The following is an 18405-nucleotide window of genomic DNA, read 5'->3' on the forward strand; positions in this document are numbered from 1 at the left end:
ATTCAGAACAGTGATACAATTCAGGATGGTTAGGTGCACGCAGAGAACAGTGATTCAATACAGAACAGTGATACAATTCAGGATGGTTAGGTGCACGCAGAGAACAGCGATACAATTCAGAACAGTGATACAATTCAGGATGGTTAGGTGCACGCAGAGAACAGTGATTCAATACAGAACAGTGATACAATTCAGGATGGTTAGGTGCACGCGGAGAACAGCGATACAATTCAGAACAGCGATACAATTCAGGATGGTTAGGGGCACGCAGAGAACAGTGATACAATTCAGAACAGTGATACAATTCAGAACAGTGATACAATTCAGGATGGTTAGGGGCACACAGAGAACAGTGATACAATTCAGAACAGTGATACAATTCAGAACAGTGATACAATTCAGGATGGTTAGGGGCACACAGAGAACAGTGATACAATTCAGAACAGTGATACAATTCAGAACAGTGATACAATTCAGGATGGTTAGGGGCACGCGGAGAGAACAGTGATACAATTCAGAACAGTGATACAATTCAGAACAGTGATACAATTCAGGTTGGTTAGGGGCACGCAGAGAACAGTGATACAATTCAGAACAGTGATACAATTCAGGATGGTTAGGGGCACGGAGAGAACAGTGATACAATTCAGAACAGTGATACAATTCAGGATGGTTAGGGGCACGCAGAGAACAGTGATACAATTCAGAACAGTGATATAATTCAGGATGGTTAGGGGCACGCAGAGAACAGTGATACAATTCAGAACAGTGATACAATTCAGAACAGTGATACAATTCAGGATGGTTAGGGGCACGCGGAGAGAACAGTGATACAATTCAGAACAGTGATACAATTCAGGATGGTTAGGGGCACACAGAGAACAGTGATACAATTCAGAACAGTGATACAATTCAGGATGGTTAGGGGCACACAGAGAACAGTGATACAATTCAGGATGGTTAGGGGCACGCAGAGAACAGCGATACAATTCAGAACAGTGATACAATTCAGGATGGTTAGGGGCATGCAGAGAAACCTCCAAGTGGTGGTGTTCTTGACCAGAAACTAGATGGTTGTGGTTATTCTGGATGATATTGGCCCTGGGTTCGGAAGGGGCTGCCTATGGAACCTTGGTGGGTTCTTGCAGTGCACCTTGTAGATGGTACACATGGCTGCCACTGTTCGTCAGTGGTGGAGGGAGTGAATGTTTGTAGATGGGGTAGTAACCAAACAGGCTGCTTAGCCTCGCATGGCCTCAAAACCTTGAATATTGTTGGAGCTGCACTCATCGAGACAAGCGGAGAGAATTCCATCTGACTCTTGCCTCGCAGATGGTCGACAGGCTTTGGAGAGTCAGGAGGTGAATTACTCCCCGCAGAATTCCCAGCCTGTGTCACAGTATTTACATGACTAGTCCAGGTCAGCTTCTAGTCAGCGGTAACCCCCAGAGTGTTGATAGCGGAGGGGTGCGCGGAGGGGAGTCAGTGATGGGTAATGCCGTTGAATGTCAAGAGGCGACGGTTAGATTATCTCTTGTTGGAGATTGCCTGGCATTTATGTGACATGAATTTGCCATTTGTCAGCCAAAGCCTGGTTTTGTCCAGGTCTCGCTGCATCTGGACATGGTCTGCTTCAGTATCTGAGGAGTTGTGAATGATACAGGACATTTTGCAGTCCTCAGTGAGCATCGCCTCTTCTGGGTGGAAGGAAGGTTATTGATGAAGCAGCTGAAGATGGTTGGGGCCTAGGACACAATCCTGCAGTGATGAAATGATTGACCTCCAAGCACCACAAGTATCTCCCTTTTTACCAGCTACGACTCCAAGCAGCAGAGGGTTCTCCCCCTGATTCCCTTTGACTCCAGTTTGTCTGGGGCTCCTTGATGCCATTAAACGCTGCCTTGATATCAAGGGCAGTCACCCTCATCTCACCTTTGGCGTTCCAGCTCTTTTGTCCATGTTTGGCTGGAATAACGAGGGCAATAGCTGAGTGACCCTGGCAGAACACAAACTGAGTGTCCGTTATTGCTAAGTAGGGGTGCTCGTAGATAGCAGCATTGAGGACCCCTTCCATCACATTATTAATGATCGATAATAGATAGACAGGGCAGTAATTGATCGGATAGATTTGGCCTGTTTCTGATGGTACATATCTGGACAATTTTCCACATTGTTGCATAGAGGCAAGTGTTGTAGTGTTGGCTAGGGCTGCGACAAGTTCTGCAGCACAAGTCTTCAGTATTATTGCCAGAATATTATCAGGGTCATAATCCTTGTAGATCTTCCAACCATTTCACATGGAGTGAATCGAACTGGCTAAAGATCTGTGATGCAGGGGACATCCGCAGGAAGCCCAGATGGATCACCCACTCGACACTTCAGGCTGAAGATTGTGAACACTTCAGCCTTATTTTTTTGCACCGATGTGTTGGGTTCCTCCATCATTAAGAATGGGGATATTTGTGCAACCTCCTCCTCCAGTGAGTTATTTATTGTCCACCACCATTCATGGCTGGATGTGACAAGACAGAATTATGACCATTTCTCACCAGCGGTCGTTCATTTTTGTATAATTTCCCAATTAATCTCAGCCATCTCATATCTGGATTTAAACTCAATAGTATCAAACTTACTTACAACGCTCAACATCCATGCAAAATTCTTCATATTACAATCAGTGTCCCTTGGTGATCATTTGCTCCGAGGGAACAAATCAGAACTGTCTCATTGCACAGAAGAAGATCTAGAATAATGTTCCGCACCTGGCTCCGTCCCCTATTTTTCCAAAATGGTTTCTAATCCATTTCTTTAACATGTTCTTCAAATCTGAATCAGGGAACAATTGAACCAGAGATGCTCCATCTATCATAGCTGTGTCAGCAAACTGGCAGAGCAAATCACCCACTGCCACTCTCTCTTAATCGCCACCAGATCATGATCAGCTATTACAAATATCATGCCACTAGTTAAGTATATAACTGGACCGATTCGCAAGCAATCCTTCTTGGGCCACCTTGCCCCTTTCATCAATCATGTTAAATCTGTGTCCCTTCCCTTCTCCATCAGTCCACCAATAGGAACAGTTCCTCACTCTCCTTTCTGTCCTCGAAACCCTCATGATTTCGAGCACCTTGGTCATTTCTCCTCGCAATCTTCTCTTCAACGGGGAGAAGAGCTTCTCTGACCTAGCTACACCAATGAATTTCCTCTCTGGAGCCATGACTGTGAATCTTTTTAGCACTCTCTCCAATGCCTCCTGTAGGGTGGAGCCCAGAACGGGATACAATACCGTATGTATTTTGAAGGATGAATAAGTGTCAAACCAGTGACTATCACTGTTTGCTGTGCAGAGACATGGATTTGGGCCGGTGTCTGCGGGAGTTTGCGCATTCTCCCCGTGACTGCGTGGGTTTCCTCCGGGTGCTCTGGTTTCCTCCCACACCCCAAAAACGTGCCCTTAGGCTGATTGGTGTAACAAATTGTCCCTAAATTAGTCTCCCCTCAATCTCCCCCAGTAGGTATAGACAAAAGTCATGGGTAGAGGAGGGCATGTATAATGTTAAAATGGCGGTGCGGGCTCGTTGGGCCGAAGGGCCTGTTTCCTGCGCTGTGTTGTTCTTTGTTCAGTTCACCATGACCTGCTTGCTCTTGTATTCTATGTCCCATTAATAAAGTCCCTCAATAATTAATGCCTATATATATATATATATCCTCCAGAGTTATATCCCATACTTTATATCATGGCACTGGGCAGTATTTTTTCTGGCCCTTCAATTCACACACTCCCGCTGAAGGCAGCTCCCCCTCCTGCCCCCACGACATGGTTCCTGTCTGGAAGGAAAGGTAAATCGCCAATAGACCTTGACAGGCCTGGAAGATCGAACCGACAGCCAATATCTGAAGCCATGCCATGGGCGGGGGACAGGAGATACTTCCCCCCCTCCCCCCTCCCTCTGTTTTTCCCACCACTGTGCATCACTTCACATTTCACTTCAGCGGCTCTCACCCGTCGCTCATCTGCCTTACGAAGTATCCCCCCCCACCCCCACACTGCTCACGACACCCCCACACTATTCATCCTATATATGCCCTCTACTCTAAAAGCATGTGGCAATGGTGGTAATGCTGAGATAGCTACTTTAGAGGTCCTACTTTGTAACTTGCATCCTCAGTTTTGCTTTTAGGACCTTTTTCACGTGTGTCATTTGTACCGATGTGTGCCTAAATAACCGACTGTTCACCCTCTCCCTTCAGAATGCCCGGCAACTGGTCTGTAACATCTTTGACCCTAGCACCAGGGATGCAACATACCATCGAGAAGCCTCTTTTGATCCACAGAAATCCTATCTATTGCCCTCACGGTTGAATCCTCTATAACTATTGCATGTCTACGCCTTTTGCTCGCCCCCTACTGGCCGGATTTACACAACTCCCTGTGGCAGGTTACGGGGAATCGCCTTCCTTCACTTTCCCCTACCACCATCACCACATTCCTCTTCACTCACAGCCCCCCTCCCGCCCCACACACCTGTTGGAGAAACCATGAGCCCTAGAAGTCCAATCGGCCATTCAGCCCATCGAGCCTGCTCCACCATTCAATGAGATCATGAATGATCTGATATGCTGATCCTCAACCCCACACTCCCGCCTTATCCCCTTCACCCTTGATTTGCTTACTGATTAAAATTCCGTCTATCACATACTTAACAACCCAGCATCTCTGCAGCAAAGAATTCTACAGATTCACTACCCTCTGACTGAAGAAATTCCTCCTCAGCTCTGTCTTAAATGACCCCCTTACTCTGAGATTACACCCTCATGTCCTAGACTCTCCCACAAGAGTCAGCAGTATGATAGCACAGCAGTTAGCACTGCTACTTCACAACTCCAGGGTCCTGGGTTTGATTCCCGGCTTGGGTCACTGTCTGTGTGGAGTTTGCACATTCTCCTCGTGTCTGCGTGGGTTTCCTCCGGGTGCTCCGGTTTCCTCCCACAGTCCAAAGATGTGTGGGGTTAGGTTGATTGGCCATGCACATCCCTTAATTTAAAGCTATGTCCCCTCGTGTTAGCCATCACCATCCGAGGAAAAAGGCTCTCACTATCTAATCCTCTGATCATTTTGTATACCTCAATTTGGTCACCTCTTAACCTTCTTCTCTCTAACGAAAATAACCTCAAGTCCCTCAGCCTTTCCTCATAAGACCTTCCCACCATACCTGGTAAACCTCCTCTGCACCCTTTCCAATGCCTCCACATCCTTCTTATAATGCGGCGACCAGAACTGTATGCAATATATAGAACATAGAACATAGAACATTACAGCGCAGAACAGGCCCTTCGGCCCACGATGTTGCGCCGACCAGTTACAAAAACAATGACCCACTAACCTATACCAATCCCTTTTCATCCATAAACCTATCCATAGATCTCTTAAACGTCCCCAAACTAGGCGCATTTACAACTGCAGCTGGCAGGGCATTCCAATCCCTCACCACCCGCTGGGTAAAGAACCTGCCCCTGACATCCATCCTGTAGCTACCCCCCCTTAATTTAAAGCCATGCCCCCTCGTGCTAGCTTTCTCCATCCGAGGAAAAAGGCTATCACTATCCACCCTATCTAAACCTCTAATCATCTTATATGTTTCAATAAGATCCCCTCTTAGCCGCCTTCTTTCCAACGAAAACAACCCTAAATCCCTCAGTCTCTCCTCATAGGACCTCCCCACCATACCAGGCAACATCCTAGTAAACCTCCTCTGCACCGTCTCCAAAGCCTCCACATCCTTCTTGTAATGTGGGGACCAGAACTGCACACAGTACTCCAAGTGCGGCCGCACCAGAGTAGTGTACAGTTGCAACATTACGCTGCGACTCCTAAATTCAATCCCCTACCAATAAACGCCAAGACACCGTACGCCTTCTTAACAACCTTATCTACTTGATTCCCAACTTTCAGGGATCTATGTACACATACACCTAGATCCCTCTGTTCATCCACACTATTCAAAGTCCTCCCGTTAGCCCTATACTCGACACATCTGTTGCTCCTACCAAAGTGAATTACCTCACACTTCTCCGCATTAAATTCCATCCGCCACCTCTCGGCCCAGCTCTGCAACCTATCTAAGTCTCCCTGCAGACTATGACACCCTTCCTCACAATCTACCACACCTCCGACTTTGGTGTCATCAGCAAATTTACTAATCCACCCAACTATACCCTCATCCAGATCATTAATAAAGATTACAAACAACAGTGGCCCCAAAACAGATCCCTGAGGCACACCACTCGTAACCGAACTCCATGATGAATATTTACCATCAACCACCACCCTCTGTCTCCTATCTGATAGCCAATTCCTGATCCAACTTCCTAGATTACCCACAATCCCATACATCTGCATTTTCTGCAGAAGCCTACCAAGTGGGGCCGCACCAGAGTTTTGTACAGCTGCAACATGATCTCACAGATCAGAAATTCAATCCCTCTACCAATAAAAGCTAACACACCGTACGCCTTCTTAACAACCCCATCAACCTGGGTGCCAGGAGGAGGTGAGTTACTTGCTGTAGGATTCCCAGCCTTTAGTCTGCTCCTATAGTTACAGTATTTAACTGCGGTTTAACCCCCCGGATGTTGATAGTGGGAGATTCAGTGATGGTAATGCCATTGGAAGGTTAAATTCTCTCTTGTTGGAGATAGTCATTGCCAGGCACTTGCCAATGTTACTCGCCACTTGTCAGCCAAAGCCTAGTTATTGTCCAGGTCTTCTTGCATTTGGACTACAGCCTCTAAGGAGTTGTAAATGATACTGAACATTGTGCAATCATTAGTGAACATCCTCACGTCATGTTGGAAGGAAGGTAATTGGCGAAGCAGCTGAAGATGGTTGGGGCCTAGGACTCTATCCTGAGGAACTCAAAGAACAAAGAACAACACAGCACGGGAAACAGGCCCTTCAGCCCAACGAGCCACCATTTTAACATTGTGAGTGCCCTCTTCTACCTACGACCTTTGTCTATGCCCTGCTGGACTCTAGAATAAAGGAACCATAACCAGATTGAGGGACGACTAACTCCTGCAGTGATGTCCTGAAGCTGAGATGACTGACTTCCTACCACCACAACCATCTTCCTTTGTGCCAGGTATGACTCCATTCCAGTTTTGCTAGGGTTCCTTGATGCCATATCCAAGCCTGCCTTGGTGTCAAATGCAGTCACTCTGGAGTTCAGCTCTTTTGTATATGTTTGAACCAAGGCTGCAATGATGTGAGGGGCTGAGTGACCCCGGCAGAACCCAAATTAGACATCTGCGAGCATGTTATTGTTGATTAAGTGCCGCTTGGTAGTGCTGCCGATGACCCCATCCATCGCGGTAGCACAGTGGTTCGCACTGCTGCTTCACAGCTCTAGGGTCCTGGGTTCGATTCCCGGCTCGGGTCACTGTCTGTGTGGAGTTTGTACATTCTCCTCGTGTCTGCGTGGGTTTCCTCCGGGTGCTCCAGTTTCCTCCCACAGTCCAAAGATGTGCGGGTTAGGTTGATTGGCCATGCTAAGAAATAGCCCCTTAGTGACCAGGGATGCGTAGGTTAGAGGGATTAGTGGGTATAATATATGGGGGTAGGGCCTGGGTGGGATTGTGGTCGGTGCAGACTCGATGGGTCGAAGGGCCTCTTTCTGCACTGTAGAGTTCTATGATCTATGATCACTTTACCGATGATCGAGATGGAGAGGTAATTGGATTTGTCCCACTTTCTTTTATGTACAACACATATTTGGGCAATTTTCCACAGACAGATGCCAGTTTCACTGGAACAGCGTCCACCAGCCTCTCAGGCAGTGCCTTTCAGATCCCACAACTCACAGCATCAAAACAAAATTCTTCTCATCTTTAAACCCCCTTTTACAAATTGTCTTGGATTTTAAAAGTAATCAGAGTAATCACATGTCCATGTGTAAGAATCGGAAAATTGGTGACCCTGAGCACTGAGATTGAAGATAAAACTCGGGAGGAACTGGGATCGGTGGAGAATTTAGTTCCGAGCTGTGTCATAGCACAGTCAGTTTGTGGTGGTAGCTAGCACTGCAGCCTTGACAAGCCCAGCCCCACACAAACCTGGACTTGATCTCCCATTCTCGGCTCGCAATGTTCTGATCTCCAACCACTATAACCATCCTTCCTTTATGCCACGTATGGCTCTAACCAGCGAAGATTTTCTAATTCAAGCAGAACTGTTACAGCCGTCTCATGATTTTTGAACATATCTATCAAATCTCATCTCAGCTTTCTTCTCTCCAAGGAGAATAGCCCCAACTCTCCAATCTATTCTCATAACTGAACTTTCTCGCCTCTGGAACCAATCCTGTAAATCTCTTCTGAGGGACTTAAGGTTATTTTCGTTAGACAGAAGAAGGTTAAGAGGTGACCTAATTGAGGCATACAAGATGATCAGAGGGTTAGATAGGGTGGACAGTGAGAGCCTTTTTCCTCGGATGGTGACGGCTAACATGAGGGGACAAAGCTTTAAATTGAGGGGTGGTAATTATAGGACGGATGTCAGAGGTGGGTTCTTTACTCAGAGGATAGTAAGGGTGTGGAATGCCCTGCCTGTGGCAGTTGTGGACTCGCCAACTTTAAGGGCGTTCAAATGGTCAGTGGATAGGCATATGGATAACATTGGAATAGTTTAGGTTAGAGGGTCATTAGATTGGTTCCACTGGTCGGCTCAACATCGAGGGCCGAAGGGCCTGTACTGCGCTGTAATGTTCTATGTTCTGCACTCTTTCCAATATGGTCACATCTTCCCTATTATGTTGCTCAGAAAAGTGCACAATATTCCAGCCGAGGTCTAACTAGTGTTTTGTATAAGTACAGCATAACCTCCTTGTACTCCATGCTCCTATTAATGAAATCCAAATTAACTGCTCTCTCTATCTGTTCTGCCCCCTTCAATGATCTAAGCACATATACACTCAGGTCCCTCAGCTTCTGCACCCTGCTTAGAATTTTACCCCTTATTTTGTATTGCCTCTCCATGTTCTTCCTATCAAAATGCATCACCTCGCACTTCTCCGCATTGAACTTCATCTGCCACCTGTCTGCCCACCTGTCTATATCTGTTTGAAGTTCTACACTATTCTCTTCAATGATATCACGACTGATCTGATATAATCCTCAACTCCACATTCCCACCTTATCCCCATTACCCTTCATTTCCTTAACATTTAAAAATCTGTCTATCTCCGCCTCGAACATACTTAACAACCCTACAGCTTAAATGGGTGACTCCTTACTCTAGAGTATGCTCTCTGGTCTTGGACCCTGGGAAACAACCTCTCAGTGTCCAAGCGCCGTGAGAATTCTATACGTCTCAAGAAGGTCGCCTCTCATTCTTCCATTGACTACAGGTCTAACCCACTCAACCTCGGAGAGAGCGCTGAGGTCAGGATCCTACGTGCTTGATGAGCTTATAAAGGTGTCGTCGGCACAAAGACTCCAACTGTCTTTGTCCTCAGGTTTGTGAACCAGATGGAATCTGAAACCAATCCAGACAAGAGGCCAGATGATCAAATACTTGCTCGATGAGGTAAGGTTGAAAGAGTGTCTGAAAAGAGGCCATGCAACCACAGCACAACCAGTAATTGTTATCTCAAGTTACTGTACATATTTCCATGTGCTGGGAAGCACACGTTACCTTTGGGTGTTGGAACTATACAAACAGTTGGTTTGCCCACAGTTATTGTATCCAGTTCTGGAATCCACATTATAAGAGGCATGTGATTGCCCTGGAAAGGGTTCAGGGGTGACTTACTGGCATTTTGCTGGAGAACAAAGAACAACACAGCACGGGAAACAGGCCCGATGAGCCCGCGCCGCCATTTTAACATTATGGCTTCCCCCCCCTCCACCCATGACCCCTGTCTATGCTTATGGCATTCCACATTGAGGGAAGACTAATTTAGGGACAATTTGTTACACCAATCAGCCTAAGAGCACATCTTTGGGGCGTGGGAGGAAACCGGAGCACCCCGAGAAAACCCACGTGAGCATGGGGAGAATGCGCAAACTCCCACAGACACTGGCCCAAATCCATGTAGCTGCACAGGGTTTAAGTTAGGGGGAGAGATTGGATAGACTGGGGTTGTTTTGCTTGGAACAGAGGAGATTGAGAGGGGACAGACCCCTCTTGGAGTACTGTGCTCGGTTCTGGTCGCCTCATTACAGGAACGATGCGGAAGCTATTGAAAGGGTGCAGAGGAGATTTACAAGGATGTTGCCTGGATTGGGTGGCATGTCTTATGATAGGTTGAGGGGACTCGGTCTTTTCTCCCTGGAGAGACGAAGGATGAGAGGTGACCTGCTAGAAGTGTATAAGATGTTGAGAGGTATAGATCGGGTGGATTCTCAGAGGCTTTTTCCCAGGGCTGAAATGGTTGCCATGAGAGGACACAGGTTTAAGGTGCTGGGGAGTGGGTACAGAGGAGACGTCGAGGGTAAATTTTTCACTCAGAGGGTGGTGGGTGAGTGGAATCGGCTGCCATTGGTGGTGGTGGAGGCAAATTCGATGGGGTCTTTCAAGAGATTTCTGGATGAGTACATGGAACTTAATAGAATTGAGGGTTATAGGTAAGCCTAGTGGGTAGGAATATCATCAGCGCAACTTGTGGGCCGAAGGGCCTGTTTGTGCTGTAGTTTTTCAATGTTCTATTCTTGAGATGTATGAAATGATGATGGGCAAAGACAGACAGGAAAAAACTCTCTTCTCTTGGTGGTGCAATCATGACCAGGGGCACAGATTTAAATTAAGGGGGCCCAGAGGGGGTGTGAGGAAAAAACACCTTCATCCAAAGGAGCCTGAAAGGGTGGTGGGGGCAGAGATGTGCATGTGTGATGCCAAAGCAAACAGGGCTATCGGGCAAGTGCTGGAAAATGGATTAGAATAGCTTTGCTACACCTGCTACACAATCTGTTTTAACCCTCGTATGATGGGCAAAGCATTGCAAGTAGACTTCTTGTTAGTACATTAATACTTATTACACACACACAATTATTAATACCCACCCAATCAACACTAAGTTATCTTACAGAATACTAAAGTTCAAGTCCAATACTAGACCTTGTCTTAACTTTTGCTGTGACTGGCAAGTGCCCGGGCAGATATTGGCCTTTATCTCCGCAGTCCTCTGTGTAGTCTAGTACTTTCGTCTACTCTGATATTCTTGTTCTGGTCTTCCTTCTTTCTTTGGTGTGGTGTCTCTCCTCGTGCTGGTCAGTGCTGGCGATGGTCACCATTGTTGTGGTTCGTTCATTGGAGAGAGAGATTCTCCTGTTGCGCAGCACCCTTTATAGCTGACTGGTTTCGCACCCCTTTTGGCCATTGCCAATCGATCGATCGATAAAAGCCCAATCAGGTGCTGCCACACCGATCTCTGGGTGTGTCCCCAACGATGTGGGGATGCCGGCATTGGACTGGGGTAAACACAGTAAGAAGTCTCACATCACCAGGTTAAAGTCCGACAGGTTTATTTGGCAGCACGAGCTTTCGGAGCCTCAAGCTCCTTGATCAGGTGAGAGAGGACTTCACTCTCCAGAACGCTCGTGGCTTTGAATGCCTCGAGCTAATCTCCTCTTCATCTTCCCTTCAATAATAAAAACAGCCCCATCTTCTCCAATCCTATCCATGTGTCTCAAGAAGGCATCGATGACCAAAAGAGGTACTGCCGGGGAGGTTATTTGGGCAGTGCTAAATCCGTTTGGATGCTGGAGTTTGACTGGGCGGAGTGGGGGCACTCTTTGACTCCAAAGGTGGCCCACTGATGTCCCGGTTCTGCAGTGTAACACCGACAGTCTCCGAGTATCCCTCATCACCTGGTACTCAAGAGTGTTTTCAATCACGTGTCTTGTACTTTCCCCAGCTAAACCTTTGGGCAGCACAGTGGGTTAGCACTGCTGCTTCACAGCTCCAGGGACCTGGGTTTGATTCCCGGCTCGGGTCACCGTCTGCGTGGGGTTTGCACATTCTCCTCGTATCTGCGTGGGTTTCCTCCGGGTGCTCCAGTTTCCTCCCAAAGATGTGTGGGTTAGGTTGATTAGCCGTGCTTAAAAAATTGCCCCTTAGTGTCCTGAGATGCGTTGGGTAGAGGGATTAGTGGGTATAATACGTAGGGATATGGGGGTAGGGACTGGGTGGGATTGTGGTGGGTGCAGACTCGATGGGCCAAAGGGTCTCTTTCTGTACTGTAGGGTTTCTATGATTCTGTGAACTCTCTCCCTTTCCTGGGGGGGACTTCAGCTTCTTGACACACACAGAGAAACACTCCAATTACACAAATCATCCTGTCTAACCTCAATTCTAAAGCAGTTGTTCTGCTGTTTCTGGTAACAGGGGAAAACATGATCGGCTGAAGAATGTGACTGAATTCTTTCCAAGTGTTAGTGAGGTTGGGTTTCTAGGTGCCGCAACACTTCCCGATTGTGACGTTAAACAAGCTAACGTCTCCTTCTCACAGACAATGCTCCTTGCAACATTTGCCATGAGTGCCTGCAGAGGATAAAGACCCAGAGCTGGACCACTGAACTTCTCTATGATTCTCACACTCCCCATTTCTGACCCTGGGTGTCTTGGTGTGAGAGACGGAGGAAGGTGGACCTGTTCTCCCTTCGCTCTGTCCTTGGACAATCCTGCGCCTGTTACACTTGGACCCGTTCATCCTCGCTGGACTGCATAGCTTAGAAGCTGCACGGAGTGGGGTCGAATTTCAGTCCTGTCCCTCAGTCTCGCTCTGCCGGCTCCTCAGTGTTGTGAGCACCAGAGAGCCGTTGCTGTGCCAGTTCAGCTCAGGTTTGTGTGCAAAAAAACTCGCTCCAATCTGCCTCCTTCTCAGGGCAAGCTGACACTTGCCCGCTGTTCTTTGTTCTTTCCTGGCCTGACTTGACTTGGATGGAGATTTTCTGGCCACTGCGATTGACGGACAGGCAGAAGAACAGCATCCAGCAATCCCTGTGCTCTCCCAATTCTATCATCTTCATCATTACCAAATTCCTATCACTCCACCATTGGTGACCATGCCTTCAGCTGCCAAGTGTGACGATACTGTGCCTTTAAGAAATGTATTTTAATCATGTTTCTACTTTAGCAGTCCTTGGGATTTTGTTGGCGCTGTGTTGTCTGCAGCCAGTGTCCTTTTTTTCCGCTGAGAAATGGGATTAATGTCCCTGTTTTGAGGATAAATTATTTTCTGAGAACTGCTGGCTTGGAGTTTGTCCATAGGCTTTACAATGCAGAAAATCCAGCATCACGTGAGCATATTTCTGTTTGTGCTAACTAATTCTGAAGAAGGGTGTGTGTCTGAGGGATATTACTTTAACTTGGAACAGCAAAGAGAGTTAGCTGTTACTTTGTCATGTTTAAGTCTTATCATTGGTAAAAGTTATACTAATTATTTTTGTTCTAGTGTCGTGGTCCATTTTGGCAGGACCAATGGAATGCAGTAGTACAATATCAAGGGTAGGAGTCTTAGCAGTGTTGGGGAGCAGAAGGATCTTGGGGTCCGGGTCCATAGGACTCTTAAATCGGCCTCGCAGGTGGAGGATGTGGTCAAGAAGGCGTATGGTGTACTGACCTTCATTAATCGAGGGATTGAGTTTAGAAGTTGGGAGGTAATGCTGCAACTTTACAAGACCCTTGTCAGATCCCACTTGGAGTACTGTGCGCAGTTCTAGTCCCGTCACTACAGGAAGGATGTGGAAGCTATTGAGAGGGTGCAGAGGAGATTTACAAGGATGTTGCCTGGATTGCGAGGCATGCCTTATGAATATAGGTTGAGGGAGCTAGGTCTCTTCTCCCTGAAGAGACGAAGGTTAAGAGGCGACCTGATAGAGGTTGATAAAATGTTGAGAGGAATAAATAGGATGGATTCTCGGAGGCTATTTCCCAGGGCTGAAATGGTCGCTACGAGAGGACACAGGTTTAAGGTGCTGGGAAGCAGGTAGCGAGGAGATGTTAGGGGAAAGTTTTTCACTCAGAGGGTGGTGAGTGAGTGGAATCGGCTGCCGTCGGTGGTGGTAGAGGTGAACTCGCTGGGGTCTTTTAAAAGACTTCTGGATGAGTACATGGGATTTAATAGGATTGGGAGTTATAGATAGTTCTGTGGCCTGGTAGGGAGGGATATGATCGGCGCAACTCGTGGGCTGAAGGGCCTGTTTGTGCTGTGGTGTTCTATGTTCTATGTTAATTATGTTCTTAAATAAACATTTTTTGATAACAGCTTCCTAGTGGGTCACTTGGAGAGTGACACCTTATGCACACAACTGGAGAGAAACACCTTATGCTCACCAATGCCAAAATTAAATGTAAAATTTAGGATCTAGGTTAACTTCGTTAAACATATCTCTGACCTGGCCCCTAACACTGGGAGTCCCCAAACCTCTCCTGCTCTCTCTTCTCCCTTAAGATGCTCTTCATAAGAGTCTCTTACAACCAACCTGTCAGGAATGTCAGGTTTGTGAAGGAATGCTGATTTTGGATAGATGGCAGTTGTTGACATTCCGAAATTCCGGCTCTCCCCTAAATCTGTTAAACCTCCCATTGGGAATACTCTTGGGAAATAACCAGCTTGACATGTTGCAAGGACTCTTAAGTTGCATTGAGAAAGCTTTCCATTTATACAATATCGTGTGCACAACCTCAGGATCATCCCACAGAACTTCACAGACAAAGATTGTACTTTTGAATTCTGGCCATTATGGTCTTGAATGACTGACGGCTGTTAATTTGTGCCCAGCGATCTGCCAGAATTGATATTGTGGTTTATGGCTACATGATCAGTTTTGTACGGATGCAAGTTGGGAGGTAAATATTGCTGCCATTGATTGATGAGAAGCTTCATCCAGTTTTCTTCCAATAGTAGATATGGCATCAATTACAGCCATCAGAGAGGACAGATGGATTCTGCAGCTGGAACCTCTCATCCAAAGGAAGGCTCTGATAACAGTGCGGCACTCCCTCAGCGCTGACCCTCCCACAGTGCGGCGCTCCCTCAGCACTGACCCTCCCACAGTGCGGCGCTCCCTCAGCACTGCGCTCCCTCAGTGCGGCGCTCCCTCAGCACTGACCCTCCCACAGTGCGGCGCTCCCTCAGCGCTGACCCTCCCACAGTGCGGCGCTCCCTCAGCACTGACCCTCCCACAGTGCGGCGCTCCCTCAGCACTGACCCTCCCACAGTGCGGCGCTCCCTCAGCACTGACCCTCCCACAGTGCGGCGCTCCCTCAGCACTGACCCTCCCACAGTGCGGCGCTCCCTCAGTGCTGACCCTCCCACAGTGCGGCGCTCCCTCAGTGCTGACCCTCCCACAGTGCGGCACTCCCTCAGCACTGACCCTCCCACAGTGCGGCGCTCCCTCAGTGCTGACCCTCCCACAGTGCGGCGCTCCCTCAGTACTGACCCTCCCACAGTGCGGCGCTCCCTCAGCACTGACCCTCCCACAGTGCGGCGCTCCCTCAGTGCTGACCCTCCCACAGTGCGGCGCTCCCTCAGTACTGACCCTCCGACAGTGCGGCGCTCCCTCAGCACTGACCCTCCCACAGTGCGGCGCTCCCTCAGCACTGACCCTCCCACAGTGCGGCGCTCCCTCAGCACTGACCCTCCCACAGTGCGGCGCTCCCTCAGCACTGACCCTCCCACAGTGCGGCGCTCCCTCAGCACTGACCCTCCCACAGTGCGGCGCTCCCTCAGCACTGACCCTCCCACAGTGCGGCGCTCCCTCAGCACCGACCCTCCCACAGTGCGGCACTCCCTCAGCACTGACCCTCCCACAGTGCGGCGCTCCCTCAGCACCGACCCTCCCACAGTGCGGCGCTCCCTCAGCACTGACCCTCTGACAGTGTTATGCTGACTCATTGCTGGAACTGAGTTGGGATTCTGCTGTTGAGTGGGGGGGCCTCAAATCCAGAAACCCCTGACTTTGTAGGAAGGATGAGACACTGATGGCTGGTTCTGCAGTGTGACACAGAAGCCTGGGACCGGAGCCAGTCTCTAAGTATCCCTCAAAGTGATACTTGGAGTGCTTTCAATTAATTGTCTGTACTTTCCATGACTCCCTCTGTCACACTGCCTTGCCTGGGGGAACTTTAGCTTCTCAATACCAGCTTTTTGTCACACAGAGAGACACTCCAATTACATTTATCATCCCATCTGATCTCAATTCTAAAGCAGTTGCGCACCCATCCCTGTTCCTTGCGACATGAGAAATACGATCGGCTGAAGTACATGACTGACTTCTTTCTGTGTGTTGGTGAGGTGGGGTTTCCAGGTGTCCCAACACTTCCTGGTTGTGATAAATAAGCCAATGTTTCCTTCTCACAAACAACATTCCTTGAAACATTTGTCACCAGTGCCTGCAGGGGAGAAGGACACAGGGCCGGTTATGTCGCTGAACTTTTGAACTAATCCCATTTCTGGTGCCTTGGCGCGAGAGACGGAGAAAGGTGGACCCGTTCTTCCTTTGCTTGGACAATTCTGTGGTCGTGCCTGGTACACTTGGACCTGCGCATCCTCGCTGGACTGTGTAGCTCAGAAGCTGCACAAAGTTGGGCTGAAAGATGTCTTCATTCCTGCCCGTCAGTCCCACTCTGCCAGGTCCTTGGCACTGTGAGCACCAGGGGTGTGGCATTGTACCAGGTCGACTTGAGTCTCTGCCCTCTTCTCAGGATGCATTGACAATTGCTCTTTGGCCTTTTCTCTTTACTAGTTTGACCTGGATGCAAATTTTCTGGGCACTATGATTGATGAATAGGCAGCAGAAGGATAGTCCCTGCGCTCCCCTCATTCTGGCACCTTCATCATCTCCCATCGCTGCACCATTCACGCTGCCTGCGTCACCAAGAACCTGCTGTCTATACCTCTCCACCTCTCTCTCCCCTCCTCTACGCTGCTCTTCATTATAACCCCTCATGGCCAACCTGTCAGGAATATCCCCGGAGGAGCGCTGGTTTTGGTGGGTAAATGGTGGCGGTTGTCGATTCTGACATTCCAGTTCTCAGCCGCGATCAGTTACATCTTCGACTGGCTATACCCAAGGATCAGCATGTCGCAAATACTCGTATTGAGAGCAACTTTCATTTGTATAGCGCCGCACGCACAACCTCAGCATCATCCAGAGGCCTACGCAGACAAAGATTTACTTTTGAGCTGTGGCCATTATTATATTGAAGGGCTGATCGCCATTAATGAATGCAGAGCAATCTGCCAGAATTGATCTTGTGGTTGATGACTGGATGGTCAATTTTGTACTGATGCATGTTGGGAGAGAGGTCAATATTGCTGCCATTAGTTGGCAAGAAGCACAATCCAGTTTTCTTCTTATCGTAGGTGACTGTGCACACTTCCTCACTACTGATTCCCTGACAGTGCGGCGCTCCCTCAATTCTGACCCCCGAAAGTGCGGCACTCATTCAGTACTGACCCTACGTCAATGCAATACTCCCTCAGTGCTGACCCTCCGACAGCGCGGCACTCCCACAGTGCTACCCCTCTGACAGTGCAGCACTCCCTCAGCACTGACCCTCCAACAGTGCGGCGCTCCCTCAGCACTGACCCTCCAACAGTGCAGCACTCCCACAGTGCTACCCCTCTGACAGTGCAGCACTCCCTCAGCACTGACCCTCTGACAGTGCAGCACTCCCTCAGCACTGACCCTCTGACAGTGCAGCACTCCCTCAGTACTGACCCTCTGACAGTGCAGCACTCCCTCAGCACTGACCCTCTGACAGTGCAGCACTCCCTCGGTACTGACCCTCCAACAGTGCAGCACTCCCTCAGCACTGACCCTCTGACAGTGCAGCACTCCCTCAGTACTGACCCTCTGACAGTGCAGCACTCCCTCAGCACTGACCCTCCAACAGTGCAGCACTCCCACAGTGCTACCCCTCTGACAGTGCAGCACTCCCTCAGCACTGACCCTCTGACAGTGCAGCACTCCCTCAGCACTGACCCTCTGACAGAGCAGCACTCCCTCAGTACTGACCCTCTGACAGCGCAGCACTCCCTCAGCACTGACCCTCTGACAGTGCAGCACTCCCTCAGTACTGACCCTCTGACAGTGCAGCACTCCCTCGGTACTGATCCTCTGACAGTGTGGCACTCCCTCAGCACTGACCCTCTGACAGTGCGGCACTCCCTCAGTACTGACCCTCGGACAGTGTGGCACTCACTCAGTACTGACCCTCCCACAGTGTGGCACTCCCTCAGTACTGACCCTCCCACAGTGTGGCACTCCCTCAGCACTGACCCACCCACAGTGCAGTGCTCCCTCAATACTGACCCTGGGACAGTATTATTGGGACAGTTGCCTGAACTCTTTGTTTCAGGAGCCAGTCACACTCCGTAGCTCTAATTCAGTCAGTGC

The sequence above is a fragment of the Carcharhinus amblyrhynchos genome, unplaced genomic scaffold, assembly GCF_965287045.1.
Source record: "Carcharhinus amblyrhynchos unplaced genomic scaffold, sCarAmb.v2.hapA chromosome_140, whole genome shotgun sequence".
Taxonomy (NCBI): domain Eukaryota; kingdom Metazoa; phylum Chordata; class Chondrichthyes; order Carcharhiniformes; family Carcharhinidae; genus Carcharhinus; species Carcharhinus amblyrhynchos.